The sequence below is a fragment of the Sapajus apella genome, unplaced genomic scaffold (assembly GCF_009761245.1).
Source record: "Sapajus apella isolate SASKATOON/1434 unplaced genomic scaffold, GSC_monkey_1.0 scaffold31, whole genome shotgun sequence".
Classification (NCBI taxonomy): domain Eukaryota; kingdom Metazoa; phylum Chordata; class Mammalia; order Primates; family Cebidae; genus Sapajus; species Sapajus apella.
The window spans coordinates 7,283,200-7,301,157 of NW_022436971.1; the positions used below are offsets into that span (position 1 = coordinate 7,283,200).

The following is a 17,958-nucleotide window of genomic DNA, read 5'->3' on the forward strand; positions in this document are numbered from 1 at the left end:
CTATAGTATAGCCTAAGAAGCAGAGACCTGAAATAAATAACTAAGAATAACTGAAATAAATAACTAAGAATAAGCTTCGTTCTCTTCGCTTGTGTTTTTCACTGATACTGGCAAAGAAGGGCATTTTTTCCATAAAGAACAACAACCGGCTGGCTTGGAAAATCCTCAAGAAATTGAAAAGCTGTGTTTCCATGAGCAGGATTCTTGTAATAACAATTTGTAAATCAAGCCTGTTCTGAGAGAGGCTAAAAGTCTGGTCTCTCCACTGACATAGATATCCACCTGCCTGTATGCTCCTCTGAGGTGGAAAATAATGTTTATCTTAGTGATCACTCGGTGCTCTAAGAGGGCAGCAACTAAACTAAGATGGTGCTATCAAGCTACTTTCCCTTCAGATATATCAAAGGAATTGTGTTTAAGAGGAAAGCAGACCCTTTAGGACGCTAAATGATATGCATCAAGCACAAGTAACTGTGCTTAAGAGGCAAGTAGTCCTTTTAGGATGCGCATCCTAAAAGGACCACTTGCCTCTTATGCACAGTACTAGGGAAGGATGTGGTCAAGAGTCAGAAAGTCCAGTTGAGTTCCAGGGCTGCTACTTACTAGAATAATCAAATGAACCTTGGGCAAGGCTACTATGAATGACAGCTTCCTCGTCTATAAAATTAAACCCTACCTACCTCTTAGGGGTATTGTAGGAGGATATAAATGAGATAATGTGAGCGAAATATTGCACAAACCCTAATGACCTCAATAAAAGCGAGCTTTTACCATTGTGAGTTCTAGCTATAGTCAGTCTCAGGGGATCTTTGTCAAAGCATGGGCAAAAAAATTGTGATTTAAAAGCAATGTTTCTGCATATAAACATCTTTAGTGATATATATATATTTGCAACAAACAGATATGTGACCCTGAAAAAAAATAGCGCACTGGTATATTCAGTTTGTTTATTTTATACTACTCCTAAGGAATAGCAGAGTTCCTCTCTCCATAAAAGCTCTTTTTTAAAATAATATGTTTAACCTCAACTTTAAAAAGGTATTTAAATTAGCATGTGATCCTCAAGTTCCTTATTCCCGGAGAAGATCTACAGAGTAACTTCCTAAATATTGCTTTTGTCTGGGCCAAATCAAACTGCAATGCCAGAAAGACATTACTGCAAAGCTGCATTACATGACAGTGCCCTCATAACAAAATGGTGAAAACCAGAGCCATTTTTATTAATAACAGCAGAACCTAATTTCATTGGTTTTAATTTACCATTTTCATGTTTTACTATGACATTATCCAGATATAAATTGTTATGATGAGAACCCATTCACTAGGGACCCCCCCCCCCAAAAAAAGTTATAACTCTGCTTTTTAAAAAAAGACATTGCATATATCAGTGAAGGACACATAATAAAGATTGGTCTGGAATATTTCTCTTTATGACGATTGACTTCTCAGCAATAGTCACTGTAGCAGTTGGAAATTACATAATTGCCAGAAACTGTAGATATTTGACTTGGCAAGAACCCTAGGTTTATCTGATTTATTTTTGTAAGAATTGGGCCCCATGAATATTTAGAAATGTTTCATGAAAGAACAGTAGAATGTAAATGAAACAAGCAAAAATCCTCTTCAAAGGCTGCATTTAACTCCATCGTCACTGTTGTGATAACACAAATAAACCAAAGACAAACCTTTGGTGATGGTGTTGGGTGAAAGCACTACTCTAAATTAAAACATTATGAGCTACTAACATCTGGACATTTTCTCCCTCTTCATAGTCATTCTCGTCCATTCTTGGTGTGCTGTTTATCAGGGGGCAATGCAGAATGTGTCACTGAACCTCAGCACAGTAACAAGGCCCACAAAACACGCAGGGCCATATTCATGGGCTAGCATGGCCTGACCTTTGCCTGCACTCTGGGAGGAGGCCATCTATTGTTTACTGAGAGACAAGTGCTTTGCTAACCCCAAACTTTGCACTCCTGCCTTTTTGCTATTTAATTAAAGTAAGTGAAAAAGGTAGGCAGACTATGAAAAAAAAATGAAATAACATAAAAGGAAGCAGTGAGGTACACTAATAAGAGACAGAATGCAAAGACCTGGTTTCTAGTCCTAGTTCCAACAGCAACTTGCTGCATTGATAACTCTTTTTTTTAGATAACCTTTCTTTTTTCTTTCTAGACCTTGGTTTCCTCATCTCATTTTATATTAGTTCTTTATTTTTTCTCTCTCTCTTTGAGACAGAATCTCACTCTGTCACCCAGGCTGGAGTGCAGTGGCGCAATCTTGGCTCACTGCAACCTCCACCTCCCGTGGTTCAAGCCATTCTCCTGCCTCAGCCTCCTGACTAGCTGGGATTACAGGCACTTGCCGCCATACCAGGCTAATTTATTTTTGTATTTTTAGTACAGATAGGGTTTCACCATGTTGGTCTTGAACTCCTGACCTCAGGTGATCTGCCCGCCTCAGCTTCCCAAAGTGCTGGGATTACAGGCATGAACCACTGTGCCCAGCCAAGTTCATTTTTCTTGATAGTATCTGAAGTATTATCTACTCAATTAGCCCATAAATTTTTTTAAAGTCTGTTGTCCCCCCAGAAATGTCACACTTTCCCCTCAATACAATAAACTAGCTTTATATTCATCATTGTATTTTCTTGATAAGCCCACTAATTTTTGTGATGTCCCTCTAGAGAACGTCACCTGTTAGCTATCTTTTTGGCTCTGTTACCTCACAGCTCTGATGTCATCCAATTGCTGCTGTGCACCATCACACAGCAAAAAGAATTTAAGTTTTAAAGTTAAACCAGCCAGAGTTTGGATTCTAGTTCCCTAATTTTCTCAGAAAGTTTTTTGCTTTTCTGAAACATGCATCTGAAAGTGAGATTACCATTTCCTTCATCACTGATTTGTTGTGAGGCTTAAATAAGATAAATACGTAAAGTAGCCATCTAGCACCTAGCAGATTCTCAATATATGTCATAGCTTATAATCTATCTGTTGCCACACAGATCCTATTGCAGAAATGCATGTATATTCCTCTTTGTTCTTATCCCACAGCTTCCCAGCCTGAGATCAGACTTTGAAATGAATGAGTTAAACAGATCCTGGAGAGAGAGAAGGTCATTTATTTCATCAGTTAGTCACCCATCCTTCATTCCTTCAAAAACTTTTATTGAGGCCTGTGATACTGTATCGAAGTAAAAAGTACAATCAGGGGGTTCATGATGTCACAGGAGAGGAAGACATATAAAATGACAACTAAAATGTGATGGAATATGTTTGAAAATAGAGTAATACACATGATGTTATCAGAGGAGCATCCAAACCTGCTAATAGCTGTCATTAGCTTGGTAGTTTGAAAACTCTCTTGTCTGCATTAATGAAAGAGCTGGGGTAATACCCTGATCTCCCTCTTGAGGCTATCTTTTAAAGCATGATAAAAATTTAATAAAGCATTGGCTTCCTTCCTTGAAATATAAGTAATGGGATTTTAGTTGAATAATTATTTCAGACACCTATGTATACAAAAGAACTACAAAAAAAAGTTCTTTTAATGAAAATATGTAGAACTTGTAGGCTTTCATTACCATAAAAATGTTCCTGAACACAAATATTTCAAATGGCTGCAAGATCTTTATACTATATTCAAAGTAAGCATGAACACAGTAAAGTTGGGTTGAAATTGAAGGTACCCATATAAATCCATAGTTTTTAATACCATAGACAGGTAGGTAGATAAAAAGATGATGGAAATAAATGTGTGTGTGTGTGCACGCACGTGTGCATGTATATGTGTGTGTGTGTAAAGCAGATTTCCATCCATTGACAGGGCCTAGAAGCAAAAAGTACACTTAATGCCCATATATTGACTTCTTAATACTACTGGCCACCAAAAAAATTAGGGCTCTGAAGAAATGGCTAATTCAAGGATATGAGAGAAAAAGTACGAGATAAGTTTGGAGAATTTTGTTATTCTAGAAAGTAAGAAAGTGCTGAAGGCTAGGTGCAGTGGCTCACACATATAATCCCAACAATTTGGGAGGTTAAGGCTGACAGATCACAAAGTCAGGAGATCGAGACCATCCTGGACAACATGGTGAAACCCTGTCTCTACTAAAAATACAAAACAATTAGCCAGGCATGGTAGCACATGCCTGTAGTCCCAGCTACTCAGGAGGCTGAGGCAGGAGAATCACTGGAACCCAGGAGGCGGAGGCTGCAGTGAGCCGAGATCACACCACTGCACTCCAGCCTGGGCAACACAGCAAAACTCTGTCTCAAAAAAAAAAAAAAAAGTGCTGAAAGAGACATGGGGACATTTCAAAAGCACAGCAACCCCACTTGACAGGGCTTCCAATGGCCAAATCTGGGACAATTTGAGCATCTATATAAATCATGAACTATACCTATTGAATAAAATAAGAATCTTTGAGTCCATACTTACAGAAATGAGTAAATGTGAGTGAATAGGAAGTACTTTACTAAAATAGAATGCCGTCTAATTAATAAAAGGAATAATGGAGCTAGAAAATCATCAATGGAAGCTAAAACTACTCATGAAAGTTTGGTCAGGATTCCATACTTACACAGTTCATTAAAATTGCATATTACTTACACAGGGATAATTAATAACTGAGAAACTTGCAGGACACAAATTCAAACAAGTCACTGAATAATATTGGGACAACCTAACGTTACCATTTGCTTAATAAGATGCCCTGAGGACACAACATCACTACAGTGGCATTCTTGCCCCAAATCTATCACCTGAATCCAATGATAAGGAAGTGTCAGAAAACCCCAAAGGAGAGACATACTACATAATATTTGGCTTATAATTTTCAAAATATCAAGAACAGCTGGACAGAGTGGCTCATGCCTAGAATCTCAGCACTTTGGGAGGCAAGTGGGTTGATCACTTGAGCCCAGGACTTTAAGAAAACATGGTGAAATACCTATCTCTACAAAAAATGCAAAAATAGCTAGGCATGGTGGCACATGCCTGTAGTCTCGGGAAGCTGAGGTGGGAGTATCACCTATGCCTGAAAGGTCAAGGCTGCAGTGAGCCATGATTGTGCCACTGTACTTCAGCATGGGTGACAAAGCAGGAGAATCGTTTAAACCTAGGAGGCAGAGGTTGTGGTGAGCCGAGCTCACACCATTGCACTCCTGCCTGGGCAAGTAAGAGCAAAATTCCATCTCAAAAAAAAAAAAAAATTCTCTGCCAACCTCTAAAGGGGACTAATCAATTACTGAATGTGTTTTGGCTGAAAGTTGGAAAAATTCAAATAGGCATAGTCTCATTAGAACCCAGGGTTGACGGAGATAGGATTGGGAGTCTCATTTTATGGTCTCAGAGGGTGCCTCCTCAAACCTTTGTCTACCCTGTGACACAGAAAGTCTTTCTAATTGGTAACACATGATTTTTTACTCATTCTTTTATTCATTCAGGAAACATTTTGTTCAAACACTATATTAAGCACTGGGGTTGCAGAGATGAATAATACATAGACTCTGTCCTTGAAAGGGGGTTAAAGACTAGTGGAAAATAAAAACATAAGAACAAGTAATTATAACTTGGCATGCCTGGGGCTTAAGACAGAGATTGCACAGGGTGCCACGGGAGGGCCCACAGTAAGACACTGGACATGAGATGCGGCTATGTGGCTGATTTTGACTGGTATTAAGGAAGTCAAGCCAAAAGATGCTAGTGAGTAACAGGATGTGACAGGGAGGAAAATGCAGCAATCTGTGATTAATTTGGGATCTTTCCTGAGTGATTGATTGGGAGGATGGCAGTGCTGGCCACAGGAACAGAAACACAGGAGCAAAAGAAAGCTTTTCAAAATTTTACTGAACAGGAAGAAGTGGGAAGCCAAAAGAACTAAGTGGAAAAGAAAATGAAGGTCATCGATGTCAAAGCCAAATGTTAAAAAACTGAAAAATGTCATTAGAATGAATTCTATCCATTTTCATCACCAAAAATACAGAATCTAAGCTGGTCCAGACTTGGGACTCTACTCTGAGCTGTGCTGCACTGAGGACATTGCTGACCTACATTCTCCAACAATATCTGGGGTTGGGGGACCTCTAGGAACAAGCTGCTCACTCCTCAAATATAATAGCAAACACACATATTTTCTCACCACTGATGGGACTTTTGCCAGGAAATCACACAGACGCAAAATAAAAAACAGGCGAAAGGAAAACAAACAGGCAAGACATAGTCTGTCATCCATGGGGCACTGGGGTTCAGGGCAGGGCCCTCCCTAGGTGGTCATGGGGTCCAGATAAAACACTACCCAGAGTGCCTGAAATATGTTTATGCAGGTGAATTGGGAGGCAGGGAACCTGGGAAGATGATGGTTACCGAGTGCCTGTCCTATGCCAGGCATTGTGCTCGATCCTTCACATTCCTCATTTTCTTTCTCTCTATGAAGTCACTATTATTATCATTTCTGTTTTACAAATGAGGAAATGGGCTGTGAGGCTAAGCAACATTCTGAGACTCATAGGAAGTGGCATATTAATATGAAAAGCCACATCTGCAGAGTATGAAGATGTTTCTTTTCCTGGCAACATATTGCCTGTCTCAAGGAGGTGAGCACACCACCTGGGAGCTCCTGGTTCCTGAAAGCTCCTACAAAGACCACCCCCACACAGGAAATCCCTTGGTATCAATGCAGGCATGGTATAATGAACTGTGTGTATGTGCAGATGCCTTGGTTGTTTGATTATTGCCTATTTGTTTGATTATTTTCCTTTCTTGAAAGCCACCTAATAGAGAAAGTCTCCGCATACAGTCCCTTTTGGATCTTAGGTTCTCCTAGCAAGTTGATAAACTCCTGAAGAACCTAAGCCAGAAGTTATTTTCCTGTGTTGTTCTACTCAAGGCTTGGCTCTGGACACCAGAAGCATTAGGACATCATACAGAACAATTCAACATAAAGACAGCTTCTGTGAGATATAGGACACAATCTCCTAAACACACCATGATTCCAGGTGCAGCAATTTAAGTGCCTATGAAAGTCCTACTTAGCACCTGTTCATCTGGCTGGCGTGGAATAGGAAAATGGATTATTTTCCCTCCTATGGATGAGGCATAGCACACTGATTAATGATGTGAGGGAGAGTGAAGCAAAGACAGGAATTCTGCACAGAAATGTCTTTCAGGAAGGCTATCATAGGCATGGGGAAAGAAAGGTGAGCATTGTAAGGAGCAGGTGGCAGACAGCATTTGGCTGATTAGGGTTTGGTTAATGCTAGTGAGTGTTGAACATTCCAGTTCATGAGCTGTTACAAACAGGAGAAATGGAGTTATTTGTTGATTTTACTTACTAAAGTGAGTTGAAGTATGGATGGAGGAGAAGAGGTGAACATGCACCCTTTCGGCTAAGCCTAATAAAATGTGGAAAAAATTCTTCATGATTTTCTTAAAAAGAGCAAGACATGGATTTTGCCCTGGCACCAAGCTCCCTTACCTTATGAGGAAGTAATCATCGACTTCCACTTAGCCTGCCCAGTTTCCAAGTCCTTTGGTTATCTTCTTTGCTCAACATGCAGATTTATGGTGGGATGTGTTATAAAAACTTCCTCTGAACTTCTTATGTGCTTTTCATTGTATGACCACATTCAAGTTTCACAAGAAAATTGTAAGATGTGCATAAGCATTTAATGTCTATTTCACAGATGAAAAGATTGTACTTCAGAGCCCTAATCTGCACAAGTAAGTGGCACTTTTATTTTTCAAGGACTTATATTGTACAGAGCATCTTTACATTTGAGACTGCCTTCCCCAGGATATTTTTAAAAATTCTTTTCTTAAAGCACAACTGTTTTTTACTTTTAAAAAATTTTTTTCCCAATCCATCAAAGACATTCAATCCCAGTGTCCGTGAACAGAGGTCTCTGGTGCTGTGACTCCATAGTAACCCCTGAATCATGTGGATGGTCAAGATGGACTGAGTCAAGAACTATGAACTGCAAATAAAACTTTTTTTCTTCACTTGTGATTTCTTAGAGACATGCTCACCTCTCTGAATAACCTTCCCAGAACTTGTACTTTTCGGCTTTGACCTATATGAGTGGAATGTTAATGTAATTGCCATCTAGAAAGAAGCTGGTATATACACACTGAGCTCTAGTCAATATTTTGGACAAGGAATTTTCACTTACCAGAATTTGGCAAGAGTATTCTGCATATGCACCATGAGCAGGACCAAGCTTATAAGAAGCTGCTCCTTTATCATGATCTGAGACCTACAGACTTAGAGTGATAGGGACTGACTGTGTCCCCACCCAAATCTCATCTTGAACTGTAGTTCTCATAATTCCCAAGTGTTGTGGGAGGGACCCAGTGGGAGATAATTGAATAATGGGAGTGGTTTCCCCATACTGTTCTCATGGTAACGAATAAGTCTCTCAAGATTTGATGGTTTTATAAAAGGTTTCCCCTTTCACTTGGCCTTCATTCTCTCTTGCCTGTTACCAAGTAAGAAGTGCCTTTTGCCTTCTGCCATGATTGTGAGGCCTCCCCAGGCTCATGGAACTGAGTCCATTAAGCCTCTTTTTCTTTATAAATCATGCAGTCTTGAGAATGTCTTTATCAGCAGCATGAAAACAGACTAAGACAAGGAGATACTCTCTCATTGGATGAAACTCGTACTTAGAAACTATAAAGACTTCCAATTTTTTGACTATCCAATTAATTACATAGGATTCTAAATTAGCCTATTGTTAAGATAGGTATAAAAGACAGGGCCACTGTAGAAGAGAGAATGTGGTTAAACAACAGTTGCTTTGCAACTTCAGGCAAGTTGTTTCACTCTACAATGCTTGGTGATTAAAAAGTACTAAACAGTATGAAATGCAATGTGTCTAGCATATGCTCAAAAATATTATTTCTTATTGTCCTTATTTTCTTAACATGAAGATTTCAAGCCACCCATGGAAACAGCATTCCAAGAAGACAGTCACTGCAAGCCTGAGGAGCTGTGGGATCTAGGACTCACACATTATTATTATCATTTTTGCTTCATTATATTAGTTAAAGCACATCACAAGACAGAGCCAGATTCAAAGAATGGGAAATAGAATCCAGCTCCTGATGTGAACAGCTTCAAACTATTGTTCTTGACTCACCATAGACCCTAACCATGAACGAGTACTTTGGGTCAAGCACATTATTTGTGCTACTCATGTATTTCTTCCTAAAAACCCTCCAACCAGTTATAACACTCATTTCATAGACACAAAAAAATCAAAATTTATCAATGTTAAGTAACTTGCTTGATGTTAAACATGTGGTTAGTAACAGGGTTGGTTTTTTTGTTTGTTTTCTGTTTTTTCTTTCTTTCTTTCCTTTTTCTTTCTTTATTTCTTTACTTTTTTGAACAGCACAGCAGAGAGCAGGGTTGGTCTTAAAACTCAGATTTATTTGACTCCAAAGTCAATACTGTTTAGTATATTTAGAGATCAACCATGAAATACACTTCCATTTCTATAGAAAGGAACTAAGAAGGATATACTACTTTATCCTTATACTTAATTTTAGGACTATCCCAATGAAGACATCTTGAGTTTCTAATCTCTCTCCGAGGCGTCAATGTGCTCCTAGATCTGTTCCATGCCCCCGTCAACAATCACAGACCTCAGAAAGGTACAGGAGAAAGTACACAACTCCTCCAAAAATATCCACACACGTGAATCCAAAGGACGTAGTGACAGGCTCTAACACGTCCATACATGTTACATTTCCTAGTCCATATTATTAAAAACAAAATATATCTTCAAATCAAGTGCCCATACTAGTCCCAGATAGTCCATATTCAGTGAAATAGATAATGGTGGTCACCAATTTGCAAGCCTGGGTTTTATTTATTTAGTTCCCTATTTTGAGGACTCACTTAGGCAAAGTCAATTAAATGAGGGTGGAGGACAAAATTCTAAGATGATCTCTCCAAAGACCCTCACCCTTGTATAATTCCCTGTCCTGGGAATACAATGGGGCATCAATCCCATAATTATGTCATTATACATGGCAAGACAGATTTTGTAGATATAATTGAGCTTACTCATTAGTTGATTTTGAGTTAACAAAACAGAGATTATCCCAGTGGGCATAACCTAATTAACTGAGCCCTTTGAAAGAAGAGAATTTTTTCTTACTGATAAGATTCAGCACAAGGAAGGTTCTCCATTAATGAGATGGATGGGGCCATGGAGCAAGGGCCTGAGAGTGGCCTCTAGGAGCTGAGGATGATTCCCTGGTTGACATCCAGCAACTTGGACCTCTGTCCTGTAACCAAAAGAAACTGAATTCTGCCAACAACCCATTTGAGACTGGAAATAGATTCTTCCCCGGAGCCTCCAGGAACAGCTCAGCATGGTTGACACCTTGATTTTACCTTTAACAGAGTCTGAGCAAAGAACTCAGGTGAGCTTCCCCAGACTTTTCACCTAACAGAACTGTGTGATCATAAATGCACATTATTTTAAGCCACTAATTTAGTAGTAATTTGTTACATGGCCATGCAAAACTAACATAGTAAGATAATCTAAGTGACAGGTGGAAATGATAAGAAAACAAGACCCTTTCCCCTTCTCCACAGTGTTTCTGTGAGCCTCAGGAATTATGCACCTGTGCTGACTAATCTTAGGCCTGATGCTTCCCAACCTATCCACCCTGTGGCCTGGATTGAGTCCAAAATTTAATATGATTAATATTAAATTTTCTAAAACTATCTTGATTTGAACTATCACATAAGCCCACATATTCTTATTAAAATCTGAAAGTGTAATTACTGCTACAATGGGAGATCTAGTTATTGGTTATAGGATCACAGCAATGCTTTTTTCAAAATTTCATATTCATAGTTCATTAAAACATAATGATAATTAACACCTATTTATTATTGCTGGGTACCTTATTATACTGTCAATAATCCTCACAGCCTGTCTAAGAAGTAGATGTAACTTTTCCAGTTTTGATGGCAACAGAACTGAAGTTTGGATGGAGTAAGTGATCCAAATATATAGACTAGCCAAGGTAAAATTTAAACCTAAGTCAGTCTTGTTCCAAAGTTCAAAACTCTACTGGGTAGTGATGCATTGATCTGTAAAATGGGTTATGAAGAAAGTAAATTAATGATTACTTAGGACTGGGCAGGGGGTGAGAATATAGGGGTTATATCTAGAAGATACTGAGTTTATTTTGGGGATGTTGAAGATATGCTACAATTTGGCTGTGGTTATAGTTGCATGACTACAAATATTTTAAAAATCATTGAATTATACACTTTAAATGGGTATGGTGTGTTAATTATATTTCAATAAATCAGAATTTTATTTAAGGGAGTGAGAATTGTTTTGTTGCGGAAATCTAGACGTATGAGGTCAGGAAAAGAGGCAAGGAACGGGAGAAAGACTCGGTCATAGAGAGTCTTGGATATCATGCTCATTTGTTTCTTGGGGGAAAAAAAGATTCTCCACAAAGGGTTTTAAATAAGGGAGTGAAAGAATCTATTAGTGTTTTAGAAAGATCTCTCTAGTGGCTATATAAGGATGGATTTGAGGACACAATAGTACAGATGAGGAGGTTGGTGAGGAGACTCTTGCATAGCTCATTGGAAAAGATAAATACTTAACCAAAAGTGAATGGAATGGAAGAGTGCCTGGTGTTTGAGAGACACAGCTGTGATAAAAGACATGCAACTTGTAAGAACCTGAGATAAGGGAGAGGGAGGGGTGTAAGAAGACTGAGGTTTCTAGTTTGGGGGTTCAGCTTCTTGAGCAGGGGCTGCCTCCCCTTTATGGAGTCTGGGGAACTGGACTCAGGGCAATATGGGGAGAGGGAGGAAGGAAAGTAGATACCTTAGAAATTCTACTGAAAGCCTAGGCCTCAGCCCTCCAGCCAAACACAAATGATACTGATACCTGGGTCTTACATTCAGAGATTCTAATTAAACTTGTCTGTGGTTGTGATCTGGAAAAATCCCGGGCACAGGGATTTTTAAAAGCTCTCAGTTAATTTTAATGTGCAGCCAAGGATGTGAACCTACAACTCAACTCGGACAGTTCCTTTCCAACTGAGGCAGTCAGTAAAGGACACAGCTGCTGCTGGTGAACTGCTTACGGCCCAGCCAATCAGACAGGGCCCTACTGAAAAAAGGTGAGGCTTTGTCTTGAGCACTGGGGTCTGACAGGCCCATCTAGAGACTCTTTCACTAATGATAGTCTTTGCTACAAGAGATGATATTTAAGATAGGAGAGGATTATTTGATGTTGTTCACATGGAGTCAGTGGACCAGCTGGAGCTTACCTGTGAGTATGAAGAATTCCTAATTATTCTGGCTTAGTGATTATCAAAATCCAGCAGTATCAGCTTCATCTGGGAACACGTTATGCATTCGGGTTTTGGGTCCTATCCAGGCCTACTGAATCAGAAACTCTGGGGAAAAAGGCCCCAAAACTTTGTGTATATGTTTAAAAAAAAAAAAAATTAAATTTTTCGAAATAATTGTAGATTTGCAGGCAGTTGCAAAAAAAAAAAAAAAAAAAAAAAACACACACAGAATGATCCCATTACCCTTTGCCAAATTTAAACATCTTGCAAAACTATAGTACAATATCAGGGCCCAGATGTTGACAATGATACAACCAAGTAAATAATACAGACTATTTCCATCACCACAGAGATTTCTCATTTTCCCCTTTTCTAGCTACACCCACTTGACTTCACCCACCTCTTCATGCTGGCAACCACTGACCTGTTCTCCATTCTATAATTGTTGTCATTTCAAGAATGTAATACAAGTGAAATCACATAGTATTAACTCTTGGGGACTGGCTTTTTTTTTTTTTTTTAATCAGCATAATTCTCCGTGGAGTCATTCAGGTTATGGTGTGTATCAATAGTTTTTTCCTCTGCATTGCTGAGTAGTGTTCCACAGTATGAATGTGCCACAGTTTAACCATTCTTCTGTTGCAAAGTCACTCTTACAACCTCTCAAAGTAATTCTGATACACTCTCAGGCTTGAGAACCCCAATCTCTAGGAAAAAAAGCTTTAAAGGACAGGAAAGAAATACAGCACTTTTCTGGGTTTTCTTCTCATGCACTAATTCATGGTCCTCTTCAAGGCATAAGAAAATGACTTTTTAAAATTTCCACCATGGCTGGGCACAGTGGCTTAGGCCACTGCGTAATCTCAGCACTTTGGGAGGTTGAGGCAGGTGGATCGGCTGAGGCCAGGAGTTCAAGACCAGCCTGACCAACATGGTGAAAACCTGTTCTCTATCAGAAACACAAAAATTAGCTGGGTGTGGTGGTATATGCCTGATATCCCAGCTACTTGGGAGGCTAAGGCAGGAGAATGGCTTAAACCTGGGAGGTGGAGGTTGCAGTGAGCCAAGATCATGCCATTGCACTCCAGCCTGAACAACAGAACAAGACTCTGTCTCAAAAAAAAAAAAAAAAAAAAGATAAAAAAAATTCTACCACTAATGTTAACATAATTTTATGTATCCTGCTTATCACTGTTAAGTAAATGCATTTCTTAAAAGATTCATGTATTTATTCAACAAATATTTATGGAATTATCTCTTAGTAACTATTCTAGGCAAGAAAGCAGCAGTGGAAAAATAATGTTCCTTCTCACAAGTAGTTTTCACTCTAACAGGACCAGAAAAGACAATAAGCAAATAAAGTCTTGTGAAAAAAAGTCAGATTGAAATAAATGTTATGAATAAAAATCAAGTGACAGAAGGGTTAAAAGATGAAGGAAATGAGGTACCATTTTAGATGGGAGTCAGAGAGGTCCTCTGTGAGGAGATGACTTGAGAGCAAAGTTAATTGAAATAAGTAATTAAGCAATGTGAACATATGAGTCACTGCAACAGATGGAGCAGCAAATGTAAAAGACTTGAGACAAGAACATGCTTAACTATTATATGGTTTGGATATTTGTCCCATCCAAATCTCATGTTAAAAGGCGATTACCAATGTTGGAGGTTTGGCCTAGTGTGAGGTGTCTGGGTCATGCAGGTGGATCCCTAATGGATGGCTTGGTGCCCTCCCATGGTAATGAGTTACCAGGATATCTGGTTCTTCAAAAGAGTCTGTGACCTCCTCCCTTCTCTCTCTTGCTCCTGCTCTTGTCTTGTTACACATTTGCTCCTTCTTTGCCTCCTGACCATGATTAGAAGCTTCCTGAGGCCTCACAAGAAGCAGATGCCAGCACTATGCTTCCTGTATAGTCTGCAGAACTATGAGTCAGATAAACCTCTGACTCAGGTCCATTCATACTTTTGCATAGGCTTCCAGATTGTGGAGGAAGTGACTCCAGTCCGTTGCCCTAGAAATGGGATGTCAGACTTCCCTAAGTGAAGTCTTAGTCATGAAACCTGTAACAGAATCCTTTGCTCCCTCCCTCAAAGAAGTGCTAACAATCCATAATGAGTTTATAATCCTGAGTAGTAGAAATAAAACACCTTATTACAATGAGATGAAATTCACGTTAGTTGTTCTGGCCCCAAACATAGCATATTAAGAGAATAAAGATGCTCTTGGTACTTACGGGTGTGATTTTAATAGAGAAGGTAAAGTTCTCTGAAGTTACACTGAAATGCATAGCACTTACCACTTTGATCTTCCACATAACTTAAACAAATATGATATAATAACATCACAACCAGGCAAAAAACAAATGCCCCCCTGTACAAATTTTGGGTAGAATGGTGGGGGTTGAGGGTACAGTGGAGAGTCAGGGAGAGATGAAAGAATTTAAATCTAGGCATTCTTACCTACAGCCTGCACATTTTACTAACTAAAAGACTCCCTGGAGAACTTAGATTAAAACCATCAACAACTTCCGATATTCAACCTTAGCTATCAACTCCCATGAAAACAGGCCGGAAACCTGCCTCAGTCCTTGATGGTTTCACCAGTTCAGGTTGGCATGGCACATGTCTCCTATCTAAAGCTTGGGTGAAGATAAAAGGATAAAACTAAAATGGAGAACATGGTTAGATTCTGTAAACCAGCGTTAGGGGCTACCTTTTGCAAATATCAATCCTATTTGTAGCTGTATGTTTCCTGGTACTTGCCAAAATGAATCACAAACTGATTTATGGACCCAATCATTTACCCATGTTCCTTCTCCCAGACTTTCCTCAGATCTGGAAACTATTTTTGACAGTTGAGATGTTGTTCTAGACATGGAGTTTAGACTTGAGTTTGAGTTTAGCAGCAGTGTTTAAAGGGTTAAGGATGGGACAGCACAGGATTAAGGGTTAAGGATGGGGCAGCAGAGGTAACATTCTACACTGAGTCTAGCCATGGGAAAAGGGCTTTGACAGTGTCTTCCTCAACAAGTTTTACCACTGAAAGGAACATGAGACACTAAAGCCAAACTGAAACTCAAGTCTAAACTCCACGTCTAGAACAAAATCTCAGCTATCAAAAATAATCCCTAGATCTCAGGAAAGCCCTACAAAGTCTGTCTGGCAGAATGAACCTGGATAAATGACTGGATCCACAAATGACTTTGCCATTCATTTTGGCAGTACCAGGAAACATACAGCCACAAATGGGATTAATATAATGAATGGCAGAGAAATGCCTAAAAAGATTTAAAAAGAAGGAAGTGGTAATATTGATTTTGCTAAATATTGAACATTTGAACAATGTTTAGACATCAATTTCTGAAAACAAAGACAATGGTTATGAGCAGATATATTCAAAATAAACTTTTTTCTTTAAGGTTAATAACATGTTCACAGAGTCAGTTTGTTACTATGGAATCATATATGATGTCATAAATTTGATATTCTAAATGCAAAGCTAGATGGAGCAAGGGAAGCGACAGGAAATGGAGCTGGGGAGATGAATATCTGCATAACAACAAAAGAATTTCAACAGTTAAAAGAATGAGTCAAACATCCCTCAAACAGAAAAAGAAGGTAAGCGAATTGAGTGTCTTAGAATCTTGCCGTGGGGCTGAGGAAATGTGGTATCAGTCCATTATTTGCCTCTGCAAAGGCTCTGCAACAATCAAATAATTTCAGATAATGGCTTCATGTAGAGAAAAAAGAAAGAAGAGAAAAAAGGCAATGGAGAAAGCAGAGAAAAGGGAAGAAGGAGAAATTTTAAAAAACAAAGACAGCAAAGAAAAAGATTAAAGCATATAGTATATAAGGCATTCCAATAAGTCAGTATTCATTGAGCATATGCTCATATGTTAGTAGCAAAAGGTAAAAACAGTGGCTTTGAATAATGCATGGCCTAGTAGGAAAGAGAATAGAAAAAGGACAACTCACTGCTCAGTAAAAGTATGTACGAAAGACACAAGCAACACAGAACAATATTTAACTCTGGGAATTTTCCCAAGGTCACACTGAGCTGGGTTTTGAAGAACATGAAAGAGAAGAGGAGGCCACAAGGAAATAAGGGTGGTGGGTGAAGGCAAATACAAGTTATTTGATATTAGTAGAATTTAGAGATAAAGTGTAGAGTGAAGGGCGTGTAAGTAGGAGGTACACGTGCAAGTAGGAGGTACACAGGAATACGTCATGAGGCTCCTGGTTAAACCAAGTGAAGAAAGTGTTTATCCAGGAATGAAGCATTATTATATTTACATCTTATAAATATTACTCTAAATAAATATGGTGGATAGCTCTAGACGTGGAGAGGATTTAAGGCCTTGAAACCTGTTCAAAAGGCTGTATTCTAAAAATGTAGTCACAGGCTGGTCAGAGGCCTGGAACAAGGCAATGATAATAGAGATAGGAAAAGGGAACTGGATTTAAAATATCATCTGGAATTAGAAGTGAGAGAATATTATGGTGACTACTATGTATGTGTATAAGGGGGGTGAGCGCTGATGAAAAGATTTTAAAATTAGTTCAGGAGCCACACAGCTATGTCATTCTCTGTAGTTATATTCTCATGCAACTGACATTGATGAGATTTTTCCTAGGTGCAAGCCACAGAGCATAAATGGATGAATATAGACTGCTCTGTGGGATCCTGGTCTAACCTAGAAGTTGTGTTCATTAAACAGATAAATAACACTAATCTTGATCACATTGCAGCTACTTACTTTGCATGAAACAGTCAAAATAATGTTCTAATAAGTATCTCTTCTAAATGAAAATGAAAATATAAATATTCGTGATTTCCATAAAATCGGTTATCTTCTTGTGCTCTTTTGCATAGTTTTCCTTATCTGTTGTTAGTTTGGTGCTAAGAAATCTCTTCCCACTCTAGATATATGAGTAATTAGATGAAAGGAACAGAAGGCATGACTTTCAATAAATTTGTATTAGATTAAGGTCCCTATATTTAGAAATCAAACTAAAATCGGTGAGGCTAGCCTCACAGAAAATTTTAGTGATAGTGATGAAGAAAACAAGAAAATATTCCATTCTAAATGGCAAGGAAAAATAAGTTCCATAAGTAGCAATCTTCAGAATAATAGAGAAAAACAAAAAAATAGATTTATTCTATGTAAACAACTTCGCATTTTAATCCAAGTCCTACTGAACCCTGAAAAATTCTCTCACAATATTTCCCACGTTATCGATCTTTATACAATAAATGCTTTATATCTCAAATCTATGAACCAACGAATTTCTATTTAAAAATTGGCCACAGTGTCTCACGCCTGTAATCCTAGCACTTTGGGAGGCCAAGGCAGGTGGATTGCCTGAGCACAGGAACTCACAACCAACTTGGGCAACCCAGTGAAACCCCATCTCTACTAAAATACACTAAAATAAGCCAGGTGTGGTGGCGTGTGTCTGTAGTCCCAGCTACTCGGGAGGGAGGCTAAGGCAGGAGAATTGCTTGAACCCAGGACGCAGAAGTTGCAGTGAGCCGATATCACACTACAGCCTGGACAACAGAATGCGACTCTGTCTCAAAAAAAACATTGTTTATACAATACTTTTTAATAAAAATATATG

The 17,958-nt window shown here is 38.8% G+C and overlaps 1 long non-coding RNA gene across 1 annotated transcript in view; it reads right to left on the bottom strand.

The window, feature by feature from the left end:
* LOC116561998 overlaps window positions 1–17,958 on the bottom strand; it is an 89,149-nt gene that overhangs the window by 42,456 nt on the left and 28,735 nt on the right. The window lies entirely within an intron of this gene.